This window comes from Prionailurus viverrinus, chromosome A2, assembly GCF_022837055.1.
Source record: "Prionailurus viverrinus isolate Anna chromosome A2, UM_Priviv_1.0, whole genome shotgun sequence".
Taxonomy (NCBI): domain Eukaryota; kingdom Metazoa; phylum Chordata; class Mammalia; order Carnivora; family Felidae; genus Prionailurus; species Prionailurus viverrinus.
The window spans coordinates 148963863-148983103 of record NC_062562.1 but is presented as its reverse complement, the minus strand read 5'-3'; the positions used below and the strand labels follow the sequence as shown (position 1 = coordinate 148983103).

The 19241-nt window shown below is 52.2% G+C and overlaps 1 protein-coding gene across 5 annotated transcripts in view; it reads left to right on the top strand.

Moving 5' to 3' along the window:
- The window catches only part of PLXNA4 (plexin A4), a 596306-nt gene that overhangs the window by 148146 nt on the left and 428919 nt on the right, over positions 1-19241 (top strand). For 2 of the 5 annotated variants that reach the window (XM_047848899.1, XM_047848904.1), the window contains exon 1: positions 7581-8144. The exons of 1 other annotated variant lie outside the window; for it this stretch is intronic. The gene's annotated coding sequence lies outside the window, so the exon portion shown is untranslated. Of the gene's footprint in view, positions 1-950; positions 1359-6545; positions 6613-7580; positions 8145-19241 lie in introns of those variants that run through there. 2 more of the 5 variants (XM_047848900.1, XM_047848902.1) reach the window with 2 other exon arrangements.

Below are 19241 nucleotides of genomic sequence, written 5' to 3'. Positions count from 1 at the left end.
GTTAATCTTAAATTTGAAGCCGAGGCAGTAAATGACAGGTGTGAACAAGTTTACAGTTTGGATACCTAAGTAATCTGAGATATATCACTTCAATGACCCTTGCCTCAGTTTACCTAGCAGGGAAGGGAAATCACTTTCCTTCTTGATTCTGGTGTTAGAAAATATGAGTCAAATCCCCTTAAATATAGGACTTGGGAAAAACAGCTACTGGAAAGGGTATATATTAATTTTTTCTTATTATCGAGAGGTGGGGTATGGGCAGAAGGCAGCCCTTACTCTGATTACAGCTACACTAAATTGAGCTGACATTGGTGGTGCGTTTTCTGGGTGTCTGTGAATAGTCAGCTGAGTAATGAAGCAGGACTGATCTGGGCTGACCCACCTTATTCTTGGCGTATTGCTGGTCCTGGGGTGCACTGGGAAATGTTTAACAACTGGCTGTCCACGAAAACAAAAGCCCCGGTGTGTGGTTTGATTCCCATGGTGTAAATGTTTCCAGCTGATTGCTGGCTATCGGTACACTGTCACTGGATGCACACTTGGGGAGAGAGGCACACAGTTGGCTCTCCCCCCAGCTCTTCAGCACCTGTATACCACGGTGGCCTTGGGGCTCACAAAAACCTCACAAGGACCTCACAAGGGACACTCAGAATTTGTAAAGACTGCAGTCAGTGGAGGTGCACTGGGAGGAAGCCCTTTAAAAACAGGGGAAAGAGAATGGGGCCAGAGGGAGAAAGGAGTCAGGTTTCAGAGTCGTGGAGGGAGATGTTAAAGAGGAAAGAGGTCATGACAGGCCCTTGCACCATCTCTGGAAACTCCCAGAGGCCGTCCACAGCTCTCTTTCTACTCTGAGTTAGTATGGTCACCTCTGTCCTTCTTATTCTTCTCTATTGCTACTTTCTTCCTTCCCCCTTTCTTCCTCGTGCATGCCTTGGCCTCACTGCCAACCCATAGGCTCTGCTTAGTTTTCCAGAAGCTGCTCAGGGTTGAGGAGATCCTCTGAAGCCCGAGAGAAGATGATGTGACCCAGTCCTCATGGGGCCCTGTGTGGACGGAAAACTGCAGTGTCAGCTTCCAGCCACTTCTTATTTCCAGTCTCTTCTTGCTGTGACAAGAAGAGTCCCTGGACTTCCCTCCTCCCCTGCAGGACAGTAAAGGTCAGGGTCAGGGCTAGGGAACTCTCTTAGCACCATAGGGACTGGTGCTCACACTGAAGTCCCACACAGTCTGACCTCCGAGAGGATCCTGGGAAGGCAGGTGCCAGACAGCCGGTTCAAGAGAGCAGGATCCAGTACCACTTCACTGCTGTGTGTCCCCGAGGCTGACTCTCTGGAAGTGACTCCCCCCTGGGACTTCAGGTGAGTGCTTGACTTGAGCGTTCCGTGGGCTGACGGTTTCCAGTGCCCTGGCTGGTTTTTCTCATTTTTACTTAACACGTTGGGATATTCTAAGATGCTTGATGCGAAGAGCTCTGAAGGGAGTCCCTGGCAGGGCACATTTTGGTGCCCAGTCCTGCCCAGTATGGTCACTACCATGCACCAAGCATGGCCTCCTCTGCCCTTCTTCTTCTAAAGCCAAGTGGGCTCAAATAATAAGAGTAAGAGGCTAATGAGGCCAAGGTCAGGGGAAGGATTCCCTCTCTGTAAGTCACTGTATTAGTTATCTATTGCTTCAAAACAGAGCACCTCCAATAACATCTAGTTGCTGCTCCACAATGTCCAGGATCTCAGTCGGAAGACTGAAAGCTGGGATCATCTGAAGACTTGAACAGGGCTAGAGAATCCTCTTCCAAGGGCTCACTCATGGGATGTCAAGTTTTGCCAGGAGTTGGCTGGGAACCTCAGTTCCTTTCTACAAGGCTGCTCAAGGGTCCTCACCACAGGGCAGCTCCCTTGCCCCAATGTGAGTGATGCAAAAGCCCAGGCTGGAAGCTGCCATGTCTCTTGTGACCTAGCTTGGAAATCACATGTGGTCACTCCTGCAGTAAAGTCTTCTTGGTCACCTAAGTCAGCTCCAATTCAGTGTGGGAGGGGACTGTGTGAGGGCATGAGTACCAGATGGCAAGGATCTTTAGGGCCATTTTGGAGGCTGGCTGTCACAGTTATTTAGGCGGTTGTACTCAGGCTACCTGGCAATCATCTTGGAAATGTATGTTACCAGACAAGACTGTTCAACCTATCAGCACAAACCCACCTTCATTGCAAAGGAAAGTGACTTCAGGCCTTTCTGTTCTTTGTATCCTAGTCAGAGGGGCCAAGTGACTCACTTAAGCTACTTGGCAAGTGCTGGGAAGAGGCAAGATGGAGCCTTCATGTGGGAGCCATGAATTGCATTTGGTCCGTGAATTCAGGCACACTGTAGGACCTCGTGCCTTCTGGGACTGAAGTGTTTACCTTTTCTTGTTGAGCAAGATAAAGAACTGGCCAGAGCTGGGACTCTGCTATTTTCTGGCAAACGAGGTTAGGTCACATCCCCTCCCCCGCCACCTCACCCTCCATCCTGCTTCTGCGTCCTGTAATTTCTGGTTCCTGCAGTTGAAAATACAAGTTTGTGTGTTAGCCGAGAGAGAAGGAAGAATTGTGGAGAGGGTGTGGTGGATGAAGGGGTCTGGGGAGGTAGGGGAGGAAGAGTTGGACCACGGGAGCTGCTTCAGGGCCCGGATCACCAATACCTGCACAATGTGTGAGTGGGGGTAGGGGAGGCACCCTCCCTACCCTGGTACCAGCTCCCCCCCCCCCCCCCGCCCCTGCCGTGTAGCCTGGGAAACCACAACAGAGCAGCATGGCCAGTTGTGTCCAGCAGTATAGGTGGGCAGGGGCGATGGGAGTGATGTCCTTCCATCAAATGGCTTATGTAGGCAGTAGACTTTTGTGATGGACCCTATGGAGAAAAACATGATCAGACTGGTTCCTAAGCACAACCACCACGGTTGTGCGTGGGGGGGGGGGGGTGTCCTGTGACATAATGAGGGGAGACAGGGAGGGAGTTGTCAGCAGAGGCCAGGTCTGTGTGAGCAGGGGCAGGCTGGGAGCTGCGATTCAGGTGTTAACATCTCTGTATCTTTGCTAGCACCCACAGGCTAGAGAAGCCTGGGACAGTGTGGGTCTACTGACCGTACCCAGCTACCAAGTTCAAGCCACAATTCGGGACTGTGGTGACCCAGGGAGACTTCTCCCTCAGTTCCAAGGGCAGCCATTTCTCTGTCCTCTTTTACTGTTCTATGGCCTGGAGTGTCAAAAATAGAACCGTTGGGTTAGAAGCTTAACCCCTTAGGCATCAGAGGAAAGAATAAGTTTGTTTCAATGGACTGAGAATCTTGAGAACAGCTACATCGAAGTGTCAGCTTTCAAGGACGCAGAATTGAAGGTCGCTGGAATGTACAGTGGACATCTGGTGACACATCCAGGAATCAGGGGGCAGTGGGGAGTTGGGGGCCCTTCCTACTGTCTGCATCGCATCCAGGGAGGTGTCACCTGGGAAGGCTCTCCCTTGCCTCCCAGTCTCTGCGCAGTTCGGATAATGTTGGTATTTCTACTTTCCTGAAGGTGGCGCCACAATTTAGGTTTTTAAGCTGCTGCCTTCCTGTGGTTTTCATCTAGTGCACTGGGTGCTGTATAAAACCCAGCCATGGGGCCAGCTCTTGGGGGAAAAAATTTCTCTATAGAACCACCAGGCTCTGGTGATTTATTTAACAAGAAAATCTGGCTTTTATCAACTTAAATAGCGGTTCTGTTCCTAGGCTAATAAAATGGTGGTAGCTAAGTGAAGGAAAACTTAAGGATTTCTTCTCCTCTCTCCTATTAAATCTGGCCCTTTTACTCAGCTGTGAGTGATGGGCCAATACTTTTCTCCTCAAGCCCCTCAATAAACCACAACCAAATTGCCACAAAAAATCGCCTCCTTGGAAGACAGGACGTTATGAAACAATATGACATTTCACTTCTCCCTCTTGTGGCCATGGGGCCAGGCAATGACGACTGGGTTTCCTCACTGGCCTGGGGTAGAAGGGGTGACTTACAGATCCGATGTCAGTTGGAGAAAGTTTGGGTTCCTCTTTGCCCCTCACCAGCTGGCAGGGGCTGCAGGAGGTATGAGACGGAGAAGGGTTTGTAACTCATGCAGAAACCCATTTTGAGCTGTTCTAGAGCTTGCCCTTCCCAGTGTGTCTATTCATAGAGAAGGGTCAAGACAACAGAGGACTTTCCTGCCCCCCTGTACTGTGCCATTAAAAAAGGGGGGGATATGTCCTTCTGCAAAGCAGTGCTAATTCCTTGGATGTGTATTGCACGTATTCGAGAGTTTCCAAGTGCATGAATAGGTAGCATTTCCTTTGAATGTCACTATCTTTAAGGGGTAAGTGGGGCAGATGAGAACGTGAGATCTCCAAATCATAGCATTCGTGGGTGGCGGTGCCTAGGTCTAGGACCAAGTCTTCTTGCTTCCAGTGTAGAGTCCTACCCATCCTACCCCATCTCACTCTCCAGCTTTGAAAGAAGAAATCCAAGAGGCCATAATAATAATAATAATATCAAGCCCCACACTGCTGCTAATTTGACCCTTCCTGTTCTCCCTTACAATGGTATTCTATAACCACCCATGCAACATAGCTTCCTCCGTGTTACTAACTAGAGGGGAAGGAGGGAGAACATGGTTGGCCATATGGCCCTGTTAATGATGAGAGACTCAGCTGGGGCCACTCACCGTCCCGTGGTTGGGCCAACTTTTTGCCTCCCTTCTTTTCTGTCATTTGGTGGTACTCTTCAGGCACCACATGACATCCGTTTTTCTGAATGAAAATAAGTGACATCATACACTAGGCAGAAGATAAAGAATAATAAATATATTTTATTTGCCACCTCTAAAAAAGGTGTTTGACTTACCATCCATCCATCCATCCATCCATCAGAAATTGACCCTGGGGCTCACCAGCAATATTCACACACACACACACACACACACACACACAGTGCACAAAGAGGCTACAGGAGGGAAAATCAGTTATATTATAAATACATGTTAGGGGTGCCGGGGTGGCTCAGTCGGTTGAGTGTCTGACTTCGGATCAGGTCATGATCTCACGGTTTGTGGGTTCGAACCCCGCGTTGGGCTCCGTGCTTATAGCTCAGAGCCTGGAGCCTGCTTCAGGTTCTGTGTCTCCCTCTCTCTCTGCCCCTCCCCTGCTCACACTCTGTCTCTGTCTCTTTCTCAAAATAAATAAACATAATTAAAAAATACATGTTAGAATGGCTGAGAATGGAGGCAAAGATGTTTTCTTGCTTCTTCTCACTTTCAGCATTTTTATGACATACCCTGAAAGCTGAGTGGCAAACACATTTGAAAGGCTCGCCTCCTCCCCCACAACCCCACTCTGCCTTTATTGAGCTATATTCCTTAAGTAACCCATTATGGTTTTCCATGGGGTTATCTATCTGTGCTGTCACCTCTGGGAAAGGCTTGTGATGATCCTGTGCAGAAATTTTAGAGCAGAAACCTTAGAGTGGGACCAGGGCCGGTGCGAGGCCAGCCTTACAGGACCCTGAGCCTGAGCACCTCCTTAAATTTTGCATCCTGGGTGCCTCACCCTAGTCTCAGTCCTTCCTAGAGAGACATTTGGCCCTGGGCTTCCTCAGCCTGGATGGAGGTCCAAGGAACAGTGGCATTGAGTTATTTTGTTATGTGTTTCTCCGGACTTCCTAAACTAACCTGATATTGCGGGCTTTATCTAGAGTCTGGGATCCAGGGTTTCTGAGAGGACAGGAGCCAGATCAATGTATTAAGGCACGCTAATGAGATAACTCCTTGCTGCTTTCTGGGCCATGCAGTGCTCAGCAGAGAACCAGAGGCCACAAGGGCTCCACGCTGTCTCCTGGAACAACCTCTAACCAAACAAGCAAATGTCTGGTGTCCTCCTCGCCCCGGCTCTGGCTTGGCTTATCTTTTCATTGAGGCCCCCACCTTTGAGAGCAAAGCTTCAACAAGGTGCTGTCTGGACGGACCTGCCTGACCTGACTATGTTGCCTTGGGGCTGGTAGAGCTGGTCAGCTCCCAGCGCCTTTCAAAGACTCGCCAGTTTACAACTTGGATTTCTGTGAAAATATAACCCCTACAGGAAGGTGTCAGGATTTATTCTGTCGTCCATCACGTCCACCTAATGGGAAGATTCTCAAGAGATGTTTTGATGGGAGGGACAGTAAGGGGCAGGAAGTTGGGCGCTATAGGAAAAGGAAAGTTGAGGAGTCCTGAGAGAGGAGGCCAACAACTCTGGCTCCTTTGGATGGTCCTCAGCGACTGCTGCCCACGTGAGGAGGCACTTAGTGACACAACTGATGGTTCCCTGGGACTATGTTGGGGGTGGGGGGCAGGGCCTTATGCAGAGCTGGTACCTGAGTGTGGGAATCTTTTAGGCTTCTCTTGGTGGGAGGGGGCACACTCCCCGGAGGATCTAGGCAGAGGTTTCAGAGGTGGTGCTACCCACTTCCTTTCCGCATATTTCCTCTCTGCCAGATGGCTGTCAAAACCACAGCAACGTGATTTCTTTCTTCGGACTTCCGAAACTGCCCTGATGTCGGCATTGTCTGTTCTGTGGTCGATGTTTCTGAGAACAGGAGCCAGGTCAGCCCCTCAATATAAACATGAATAGACGCGTCAGGTTACTGAGTAAGCTCCAGGGCACTCGGCCATTCATGCTGTCTCGCCCGGGCCTCGGTCCTTGGGTGCCGCGGAGGGGTGCTGGGGTTCTGATTAGGGATAGGTGCGTGCGCCTGTGTCAGCTCTGCGCACCTGAGGGTCCCTCCGACCTGCAGCGCCCGCATCCCGAGGAGGCTGAGCGTGTGCCTCCTTCCGAGTGGGCGCCCCGCGCCCGTGTCACCGCGTACCCGTCCCTCTCTGCCCCACATCGCCACCGGCAGGGTCGTTGGGCGCGGGTCGAGGGGACGAGGGGGGTGTCCGCCAACGTCCGTGCGGGGGGGAGCGCCGGCGGGGCGGGCGGCCGCGGGCGCGGAGTGGGGGAGGCGCCCCCTGCCCCCTCTGCCGGCCGCCCTCCGTCGGTCTAGATGTCAGCCGCGAGCTCCGAGCCAGCCCGAGCGAGCCAGAGAGGGAGCGGCGGCGGGCGGCGGGCGGCAGGGGAGGGGAGGAGGCGAGGCGAGGGAGGGAGGCAGGGAAGCAGGGAGGGCGGGAGGGAGGAGAGGAGGACCCAGAGAGCGCCAGGCAGCTGGAGTTTTTGCAGCGCTTGGCCGGGCTTCAATGCACAGCAGCAGCGAGCCGCGGCGGCAGCAGGCAGCCCGGGAGCTCCGGCGGCGGCCGAGCCAGCGGCGGCCCCGCTCCCTGCCCCCTGCAAACTTTGCGAGCAGCCCGCCCGGGGGGCCGGGGGCGCGCCCGGGAGGCCCGGCTCCGCCCGCGGCCGCGCTCTCCGCCGCCGCAGCGCCAGGCGCCGCCGCCGCCACCGCCGCAGCCCCGCGCCTCCCCGGGGAGCAGCCGGCGGCTCCCGCGGCCCCCCAGCCCCGGGCCCTCTGCACCGCCCGGCCGGTCCCCCGGCGGGGGCGGGGGCGGCAGCGGCGCGGCGGGTCGCGGACTGCCGGGGGGCGGCCGCCGCTGCCCAGGGAGGCGCGCAGAGGCGCCGAGAGCGCTCTCCGGCGGGTCCCCCGCGCACTCGCCGCGCCCGGGCAGCGGCCCGACCGGGCGAGCATGGGCGGCGCGGAGTGACGCCGCCGTGCCCGCTTGGCATCAAGGACATTCAGCCCGCGGGGGTGGGGACGAAGGGGGGCAGCCCCGCGTCGCCACCGCAGCCCCAGAGAGCCGCCGCCGCCGCCGCCGCCGCCGCTCCGGCTCCGGGCTAGGTGGAGGAAAGGGGTGCTTGGATTCGATCCACATTCTCCGACCTTTTTGTTGGACATTCCGCCCACCTCGGACGCCGCCGGAGGAGCTGTCAAGCCCCGCGGGCTGTGATTTCGCCCTCCGTTTCCCTTGCCTCCTCCCGGGTTCCCGGTGCCTCGGCGGAGTATTTGCGTTCGGGGCTGGGGCTGGAGGAGGCAGCCACACGCGCGCACACGCACACGTTCAGAGGAGGACGAGAGGCAGCGGCACAGGCACCATCTGCAGTGTCAATGCGGCGCTCCCGCTGAAGGAGGCAAGAGCGGCGCTTCCAGGTAAGGAGCCGGCGGGAGGGCGAGGACAGCGCGGGCGGAGGTACCCGGCTCGGTCCGGGAGTCCTCGGCTGCCCTGGAGCCAGCCCGCTGCACGCACGCACACACACACACACATACACACACTCGCGCGCGCGCGCATACACACACACACACACACACACACACACACACACACTGGCACACGCCGCGCACACGCACCTGCCCACGTCCCACCTGGACACCCGCGTAGGTGCGGCGCGGCCAGAGCAGGTATTTCCCCCTGTTCTTTCTCCTCTGACGATCCGGACTCACACTTCTCTTACCTAGGACTTTCAGGGTGGGATTCTGCGTATGCCTGCCTCTCCCTCCCACCGGGGTAGGCTGAGGGAGCGATTTTTCAGTTCCCGGCCCCTGGTATTTCTAGCTGGTTTTCAAAACGGGAGAAGTAATGGGAGGTTTGGGGAGACCCGCCCAGCGTCATCTCCGCTCCGTGGCCTTTGGACACCCTGGGATTTTGAAGGGAGACAGACCGACAGATAGATATTCTGACAGATATTTGGAGAGCGTGGTGGCCCAGCGTGCAGGGAGGAGGCCACATAGGCAGATGGGGCTGCAGTTCTGTAGGGCGGTGCATATGGAACAGGCACTGCGTTTCCCCAGTAAGAGGCAGCACAAACGCCTTTCTGAAGCATTGCACTGCTTCCCCGGGAATGCGCCGGGATTCCAGGCAGGAAGGGGCTTCCGCATGGCATTGGGTGTGTGGCTGGTCTAGGGAGAGCATATGGGGGTCAGATCCTCCATAAGAGGTACGACCTATTCACATCTCCAATCTCTCGGCAACAGCAAGCCGCCAGGGCTTAGGGACACAGGTCTTGGGTATCCCTTTCACCTCTCTACTCTTCCCTCTACGCTGTGTGGGAAAGCATGGGGCTGTTTTGCTGTGCCTCTGGCTAACACCTGTCACATGCCTTTGGAGGTGTGTGTCTGAGAAATAGAACTGAAAGGGGGCGGAGGAGGATGTTGTAGGGAAGGGAGGAAGGTCCCCTCTCTCACGACCACCTCAGCAGTGCCCCCCTGTCAGGAGGCCAGGCATTCTTGGGTTTGCCAGTGTTCCCCAAAGCCAGGTTGCTTTTGACTGTGCAGAACGACTCTCCAGAAGCCTGTGGTTCAAGGTTCTATTTCCCTAAAGCCTTTCCTTTCCTTTTCTGCCCAGCTGGAGTTTCACAGGCTGCTCATTTTCAAACTTTTTCTGGAGGAGGTAGGAGGTGGTTGGGGCTCCAAAAGGGCTTTTTTGCAGTTTCCATCGGGGGTCAAAGAGCAATTCATTCGGGCTCGGTTGTTGTAGGGAGAAGAATGTGAGGCCCAAGTAAAACATGATTTTGGAGTTGCACGTAAATATAGCAGGGCCCCGAGTTTCTCTAGCTGTCCCTTTTGGGGTAGCTTGTGGGGCAGCCTGGCAAGAAATGGGGTGAACTTGTACCCTTTATATAAGATCATGTGTTCAGAGTGTCCTACAAACTCACCAGTGGGAAAAATATGTTGGGAGTCTTCCAGAGTGCTAGGGGAAAGGAGTCAACATTCTTTGGAACAAGGGGCCTCAGTGTTGGGCACAGGATTCGGTTGATTCTGTGAATCCTGAAGATGGGTGCTGAAATAAAGGGCCCTCTGCGCACCCCCATCTCTGCTATGTTCAAACTTTTTTCGGCTCCTGCAAAGGTCTCTCAGCTAGGCTGGGGAGGAGAGGAGCAGACGCCCCTGGGGGGGAGATTGTATTCCTGCCGTGTGCTGTGTGTAACCGCCCTTTGACTGATTGGAAAGGGTAGATGGACTAAAGCAAAGCTCTCACAATGGGGAGAACCCAGTAGGGGGAAGAAACATTATTTTCTTCTTGAGTGCACACCCAGATACATGCGTGCTTTCTCAAAGGGTCAGTTCAACGCGATCCGCTCGTCCAGAGTGTGATGGCGGGACCCACCTCTGTCCTCCAGGCTGTGGACGAACTGGAACGTTTCCACACGCGTACCCTATGAGTGCGTGGACAGGGAGGTCCCACGTATGCGTAGAGGAACACATGGTTTTCAGAAGAAATAGCCCCAGCAACAGTGGATGGCTCCCGGATAAACATTCTCTCACTGGACCTTGATGGGGCTGAAGCATGGTGTACCGAGCTTCCGGAAATGTCTGTGTGTCTTCCACACAGACTTCTGCTCCCTTCCCCGCTTCCCTCTCTATCTTTCCTTCCTCCTGTATTTGCAGCCTTAGGATCCGTCACGTTCATGCAAAGCCAGCAGTCATGCTAGTTATAAGCTAAACATTTTTAAACATGGGTTCAAAAAATCCCCACACTTTTTGCACTTAGAATTAGGTACCGATTTGGTTTCTAGGGCAAAGCAGGCATTAATTAACATCTGTGTAAAGCTGAGTGTACATCATCTAATTTTTTCCTGGCTCTCTCGCTGAGCCCTGGAGCATGGCACGTTGCCTCTCTCAATCTCTCTCTCTCTCTCTCTCTCTTTTTCTCTCTCTCTCTCCCACCCCTCTGTGGACTTCCTTCTAAGTTCTCTAGGGTCTTTGCACTCGCAAGGGAGTCATACTAGAAAAACCCCAATCACGAGTGCTTCTTTTCAGCGGACCCTGGCTGCTGCTAGGCTGTGCCCTAGGGGCTCCTCCGTGAGCGTGGGTTGCCCGCGAGTGCTGTTCCTTCTTGCCCAATCTGGGACTCCCTTGTGGGCTCGCCTCTGTCCTCCCAAGACTTCATCCTGGATGCCCACTGATGCCTGCAAACATTTCCAGAGGCATCTGAGGCCACCAACTTGTTTCCTTTCTCCTCTGCTCCTCTCCATGGCTTCTGCTGCTGCTGTGCCCTGCAGACAGGGAGATCTGCACGGCACAGTCTGCCTGCACTTGGCCTCCGCATCCTTTTAATCACAATGAGGGCTGCTGGGAATTGAGGGGGGGTGCCTTCTAGGGAGGCAGTGGTCCTGAGGTGGGGAGAGAGCTGAGGGGGCGGGGAGATTAACCGCTCTTAGCTCCTAGTTATCACTAGGCTTTGATGCAAAGAAACTGCAGCCAATCTCTCTCCTCCTAGCCAGCTAGGGGGCATTTCTTAGCCGCTTCTCCCCATCCTCACTAGGAGAAGGCACTACACAGACAATGCCACCTCAGAGACCTGTTGGAGTGGCTCCGTGATGGGCGGGGATGGGCGGCAGCCCTACGGAAAACCGGCTCGAGATCCACGCTGGGATTAGTCTGTGTGACAGATGTACCATTCTTTTTTAGGCTCTCCCCTCCTCTTCTCATTTGTGTCGATGTGAAGCTCGGTGGACCCTGGGGTAGTAGAACAGTGCTCATTTCCTTCCCCTGACACCCCGTTCCTCCTTCTGCATCACTCCCTTCCCCGCCCCCCCCCAACTTGCTAATTCACCTCTTAGCTTTGTGCGCACATCCGACAGCCCATTCGCCCTCAAATTTGTGGCACTCCAAGAAATCAATATGACATGAATTTAACGACAGCTGGATGATTAAGTGTTATTTATATTTAAGAGCGGCATTTTAAAAAGACGTCGCGCTAATAAATCAAACGGCTGTTTGGGAGATGCACATGATTAGGGTAATTGCCCTACAGGCCCCATTGTGCAATGCCTGGCCCGTGCAGAGCCCTGCGGACAGTATCTCTTTGGAAGCTACCGGCTCTGCTGCTGCCTACCCTGACCTCCCGCATGATCCCCTCCATCCAGACTTACTCTCTCTCGTGCCTCTCTCCTCACTTCGGGCCCGCAGCCTTCCTTGGCAGGAAGGTGGAGTCAGTGGGAACACCGAAGGGGGCTCTGCTGCTAAGTGGTAGGAGATGGGTCTTAAAAGCGAAGGCAGGCAGGAGGTCCTCATTGGCAGAGCAGAGGCCTTGTTCCGCAAGGAGGAGGCTGCTTCTCTGCTTCCTATGAAGCAGCTTGGGAGAAAGGCTGCCTGAGTCCCCGCGAGAGTCTGGGCCGGCTCCCAGACCCTTGTCCTGAGGATCACGCGGCATCAGCCTCCCCAGGGAAGAGGCTGTGTGGACATGAGTATTTGCCCTTGTGAAAGCTAGCAGAATGGAAAGGAATAATAATCAATGGTGATGGCGGTGGCTAATATCTATTCAGCGCGGACTTGGATGGGGCATCATTTTAGTGGTTTACGCAGGTTGGCCCTTATCCTCCATGTAACTACCCAGAGAGCCAGTTACTGTTATTATTCCCATTTCCTGCATGAGGAAGTTGAAAGGCCTGAGGCCAAAGACTTTGTCCAGGATCATACAGTTGGTGGGTGGTGGGGCCACATCTCAAGCCTGAGCAAACTGACCTCCTTCCTTATCACTGCGCTGTCTGCCTCCTTAGGTCTGTAAGGAGCATGTTGTCACCTGGGGAGGTTTGTGGGAGAGTGTGCAGAGGGAGCAGAGGGCATGTAGCTCCTCCCTCGGACATGTCTGTGACCCCAGGTGAATCTGTTTGTTCTTGGAGGCTCGAGTTCCCCATGCATCAAGTGGGGCTGCTTTGTCCTTGACTGTTGGTGGGCTGTGAAATTGCACGGGTCGTTGTAACAGAGTGCTCAGTTCCTGAGGGTGACTCTTGCCTCTTTTGGTAGCTCCCATCTCTCCCTGGGAGAAAGTAAGGAGGAGTGAATGAGTGCAGATCTCATCTCTTCTTTTGATTCTGTGAGGCCCTGAGTCTTGTGCTGGTCGCAATCTAGCTCTCTCCAGCAACGGCTTCAAATTTGCTGGCATTGTGGAAATACCACTCTCTCATTTAATCCTTCAAACCATCCAGCAAGGGAGGGGGGCACTGTTTATTCCCATCTTGATGCTGTAGGGACTGAGACCCAATGCCCAAGGCTCTAGGACACTACATAGCGGATGGTCTTTTCACTCTTGGGGAAGGATGCTTACAATAGGGACTTGTTGGTTCATTCATTCATTAGCCCTCGGGTTCATTAGTCCCAAAGATTCCCCAGGGAATCTTTGAAAGCCAGGAAAGGAGTCTTTGCCTGTGGGTGTCATGCCACGCTGGACGCCTGGCACATGTAATTGTGGGAGCAGAGGTTCACTGGAGGTTGGTGCCAACGGCTGTGTGTGTGGAAGGTCATCCTGTGCACTCAGTGTGAGTGGAGCACTTGATTAGGAATGACATCCGGATCCTGAGCGGTGGACGCTTGGAAGTCCTGAAGGAACCTGTAGACCTGGCCGGGGGGTGCTGTCCCATCCCAGAGCCAGCCTCAGCTGCCTGACTTGGTGTCTCTGGCCTCAGCATTTTAGGGAATAGCCACAGGTGATACTCTTGTGGTTAGTGGTTTGTTCTTTTTTTCCCTCCAAAGACAAACTTTTATTCTGCACTTCTTTTGGCTTCTCTATGCTGTAAGGTGAGCAGAAGTTTCTGCCAAACTCGAGGTGGCTCCCAGGGGTGCATTTTATCACCTCCGCTCTGGCACAACAGTGGGAGTGGCCGAAACTGGTGGATGCAGGGTCCTGCTCAGACGTGCAGCAACAGGTGCATGCGAGGTGTTCGGCACCCTCTCTTTGCCGGCCAAGCTTGGCTAGCCCCTCCCGCTCCACAGTGCCTTCTCCATGAACCAGGATTCGCAGCAGCAAATTGGATTTTGGAATGTTTTGTCACTCCAGCACAAAACAGATCACTAGCTAAGAGGATATCACCTCTGCAGTCGATGCACTGAACGTAGACTAGCGGAATCAATTCCGAGGTCTTACAGGGAAGAGTATTTTCATTAGGAAGCATGAGGAGAGGAGCAGTGGAGGAAGAGGGCCCTGGGACTCTAGGAAAGGAAAACCATAGCATTTCAAGGGCTTTCCTGGTCTTCGCTCAAGATCAGCTTTACATCTGACATACTCGTTGAACTTGCCTTTTACGAGCACAGCTGGATTTCCCTCATGGTGAGTGGGGTCTAGAGCTAGAGGCTGAACAAACCATTCCTTGGCTTTGGCCCAGAGGGCGAGGAGAAGGAGAGTAAACAAAGCAGACTTGGCTGATTGTTTCCTTCTCATGGCAGGAGTAGACAGTGAGAGGAGGGCATGTCAGGTCAGCAGCCATCGGGACGTATAATTGAACCAGCCTATGTAGAACGTCAGCTAACCTTGCAGACATAGTTAGGGTTTATTTCCTCCCTCTCCATCTCAGGCTTGCTTCCTGAAGGCAAATTTAAAATAGAGCAGAATTTCCCCAAGTTCATTCTGTGGGAGTGAATGGGTGTTACATACACAAAATGTTCTCATGGCCACAGTTGGAGAAACCCTTAGTGTAAAGAAAAGCTAGGGTTCCTTGTTGCAGAACTTCTCAGAGCCTTCAAACACAACTAACTTGGATTGTGAAACCACAATAAGGAGATGTACTGTGTGGTGGCCCTGGGAATCCACTGAGAAAGGCTGGCCTAAGACAAGCACTTCATTTTTCTATTCTTGACTGAATAAAGGATGGATTCTACGAGGACAGTTTCAGCAGAGCATTCATTCTATATACACAAAGTACAGGGTTCTAGTGATTAAGTAGATATGAGGGTTTCAAGCAGAATTTTGCCAGATGGGCAGGCAGTCTGACTCCAGGCTCGGTGTTTGCCCCTTGTCCTTCCTAGGCAACAGGGAGGTTCTCAGGCAGGAGTGAGGTCCAGGCAGGTGTATATTTTCTCAGGTTCCTAGACAATTCTGGTGTGTTCCCCCTGGTTAAAAAGCAGTGGTGTTGTGGGGAAAGCTGTGTTTTGGGGAAAAATATGTGTAGACTGTCCCAGATCTGTCACTTACAGCCAAGGGGGCTTGGGAAAAATCCCCTTATGTTTCAGTATCACCACTGATAAAATGAAAGGGTTGGTCTAGCTCAGTGATTTTAAACATTTTAATTTTTTTTAATGTTTATTTATTTTTAAGAGAGAGAGAGAGCGTGCTCAAGTGCACAAGCGGGGGATGGGCAGAGAGAGAGGGGGACACATAATCTGAAGCAGGCTCCGTGCTGTAAGCTGTCAGCACACAGCCCAATGTGGGCCTCGAACTCATGAACCTCAAGACCATGATCTGAGCCGAAGTGGGATGCTTAACCGGCTGAGCCACCCGGGCACCCCAAAACACATTTTAATATGGATGGGGTGGAGCTCTTTATTCAAATGAAGTTCTATATGGGATTCTGACCCACAGCACAGATGGGAGAAGGACTGTTCTGGTCAGAGCTGTGGAGGAGCCCAAAGCCTTGTACTTTCCGTCTGTCTGCCCCTCACCCGCAGTTTTGGCCTGGGCTCTCTAGCAAGCAGAGCCTGAGGCAAAAGCTGACGTGGGAACACTTTCTTGAGAGGTGGAAGCCCAGAGCAGCAAGAGTGAAGGAAAAAGGGGGAGAAGTAGGGAAGGAACAGAAACACCAAATGTACAAAGAATCCAAAGAATGTGTTGCCCAGCCAGCCAGAGCTTCCTGAGGAAGCACAGCTGGTGGTTCATTACCTAGACAAGCCTGATGGGAGCATAGCCTCAGAAGAGTCTGGAGGGCAGGCACAGCCAGCATCTGTGCTGGGACCTTGTTGTGAGCTGTGGTTCCTTGGGCACCATTCGCCCCAGGAGGCAGGAACTCCCCCTCACTTTGAGGTTGTGAAATTAGCTCAAACCAGAGCCTCTGTGGTCAGGCCCCTCGGCTGGGGCTTCAGTGGCTCCCCCCACAGTGGACCTGCTGGAGCTTGGCCTTTGCCCTGAAGGAAGAAAGTCTTCGAGAACTTTAAGAATAATGCGAGGCATTCCAGGGGCCAGTGGCAAGTGGCTGAAGGCCAGAATTGGGGGTGAGAGTGGGACTTCAGGAAAGATCTGAGCAGGTACAGAAATTGGGGGTCTGGGATAATGGGTTCTGCATAAGACGCATGGTTCTTCAGAATAGAATCAGATAGTGAGCCAGAGCAAGCTGCTCCAAGAAGGTATCATTCAGCCCCCAAAATTCTTGACTCCATGGCCACAATGGCCAACCACACTGTGGGTTACCTAGTTAAGCCACATTAAGAATGGGTTCCAGTTAGGGAGTCTAGGTGGCTCAGTGGGTTAAGCGTCCAACTCTTGGTTTCCACTCACGTCATGATCGCACGGCTTCGTGGGTTCAAGTTTCACATCAGGCTCTGTGCTGGGAACGAAGAGCCTGCTTGGGATTCTCTCCCTCCCTCTCTTGCTGCCCCTACCCCACTCGTGTGCTCTCTCTCTCTCTCTCTCTCTCTAAATAAATAAATAAATACATAAATTGAAAAACATTAAAATAAAGAGAATGGGTTCCAGTTAGGCTTCAAGAGGCTTTTCCTAATTTTTAGGCTTTTTAAGCCAAAGGAGTGCCTGCCTTTGATGGTGTATGGATATCTCAGACACTTCTGTCTGCAACGGCTGAGGGGCATGGCTGCTTGGAAGCTGGGGTCAGAGGCAAATGCCCTCTGCCTTTCTCCTGGTTTTAAGAAATATTGTAAGCACTGAAATATAAAACAAAAGGGGGCATTTTTGCATAAAATACTTCCCATAAGTCATGCCTCCAGCCAGTGTCCCTTCCATTTTACATCTCTTGGGCATTGAAGCCCCTCCCCGGTCAGGCGGAGCAAAGGAGCGATGCTTGCCCTATGCTTGTGACCCCTTTCCCCGCTCTCTTCACCATTAGATACTGACCCCCGCCTTTCTTCCCGAAATGCACTTGCCTTTAACTGCTGATTGATGTGAGCAACTCGCTGACTTGGAGACATGTGTCTGCATTAGCATGTCTGCCTGAGATTTCCGGCTCCTGCGGGTCAGGACCAGCCGCTGGTTGAAGTGTGTCTTGTGTGATCAGAACGTAATTCATACTTTGTAATAAAGGTGAGGAAGCTGATGCTGGTGGTAGCGATGATGACCATAGCATTTTATTTTCTTATGTCGGTAGATGAGAGAGACCATTTCTTACTTCTCTTGTGTACTTCGTGCCCAGATTAGGGCCTATCATACTGGAAGCAGTCAATAAATATTTGCTGAGTAAATAGAATTAATAAATGGAGCAGGAGAAGGTGGAGATGAATGGCCTGTAAAGGACAGAAGTAGGGGCATGCGAATCAGCTGCTATGGCAAGCGCTTGCTCTCCGGCAGGGGCAGGGTTGGAGCCACATCAAGGAAGGTAGCTCTTTGAGAGGATAAGATGAACAAAGATGAGTGCAGGCTGAACCCAGCCGTCACCTTAGAGTGTCCTGGGTGATGGTGGTTTGGGGGCAGGTGGTCTGTTGACACTGACCCACATGGAGTTGAGCTCCTGCTTTCCATATAAAACTAAGTGTGGGTTTGGGTGCTGGGAGATCGGGTGGAATAACCAGATTGCATTTCCCAAAGCATTCCAAAGACAAGTCCCTTCATGGAAGAAGCATCCGTGGCCAAGTAAGCCTTGCAAACACCTTATGCTCTGTCTTCCTCTTGGAGATTCAAGACTTACGTTAAAGGCATAGGACGGGCATCTGGGTGGCTCAGTTGGTTAAGTATCCGACTCTTGATTTCAGCTCAGGTCGCGATCTCACAGTTGTGAGATGGAACCCGGCACTGGGCTCTGCACTGTCAATCTGGAACCTGGTTGGGATTCTCTCTCTCCCTCTCTCTATGCCCACCCCAGCTCGTGCACACCCTGTCTGTCTCTCTTACTCTCTCTCTCAAATAAATAAATAAACATTAAAAAAGGCATAGGAATCCCACTGTAGAGACACCTGTTTATTCTTAGCCAGCCATTTTTCAGCTTGCTTGGTGGTGTGTGTTTAAGCCAATCAACAACTCCTGGAACAAGTGTTGGACAGAAGACATTTTGGTGAAATCGTTTCAAGTGAAAGCTTTCAGGTTTGAGTTTGGTCCGGAGGAGAAGAAACAGGAGAATGAATGTACTGAACTGTTACACAGGGGAACATGTGGGCTCCAACTGCCTTCTTCTGGTCTTTGTCATTTGCCTTTGAGACTCTCAGAAATGGCTGTGAATTGTTATGAGATATTGACAACCATGGTGTCTTCTCATGTACCTTCTCTAAAGGGACCGTTTTAAGGAGTGTGATTGTGGCTCCAACAGGTTTGTGGAAATGTCTCCAACACGTAGCACCTTTTGGTTGCATGTAATAGATCAGGATGAATGTTTGTAAAGTATGTAATGACATTCACCTTCTCGATATTGTTTTTTTCAGCTACATTTACCCAATAAGAGGTTTCAATAGAACTGGCAAACATACACATTCTCATTAACAAAGAGGGCTTGAGTTATTAAGACATACCTTCCTAGATTTTGGGTAGTTGAAACAAAGGATTTTCTCTTGGGGAGGAAACTTTGCTACCCCAGAGAGGCTAAAGTTTTATAATTAGACAAGAAACCCATGGTTTTCATCATTGGGTACTGACCCGGAGAGTGGAGTTAGACATTTCCCATGGGCAGCATTTCAGTGCCCAGTACTCATCTTACATAGGTAATGATGTGTGTGTGTGTGTGTGTGTGTGTGTGTGTGTGTGTGAGAAAGAGAGAGAGAGAGAGTGAGTTGGGGTGGGAGTGGGCTAACACCCCAGTGGTATTTGGATTTGGTTCACGTGGGGACACAGGCTAGTGACCCACATGCCCAATTATAAGCCCTCGGCCATGCTTTGCCCAAGCACCATGCTCCTTTCCAAAGTGAATAACAGTTGCTAACACACCCTTACTAACAAAATTCCCCTGATGCCCATTCATGAAGCATTGCACTGGTGATTCTATCAGCATTAAACTGTTTGGTGACGGAGTTTAGAATTATAGGAATCGGAGAAATGAATTAGCAGTAAATCAAGTCCCAGCTGAGTTCGAACCCAACTGCAGTGAGTTTTAAATTAAAAATATCTTGCTATGATGAAGCAGTTGTAAGTCAAGAACCAGAGCTCTGTCACTCTTGACTTTGGAGAACTGTAGCAGTCACCCTTTGAAAGAAAAACCCTGGCAATGGCTTGTATTGATTCCCAGCCATGCTGGGAAATTGCCACTTCATTTCTTCTTCATAAACTGTTGGCTTTCATTTTTTTTTTTTTTTTTTGAAAAGGAATCCTATTTGCAGGGACCTGGCAGAGCTCTGGGAACAGGGCAGGTGGGAGAGGGCTCCAGCCCAGGGGGCTCATTCATTGCA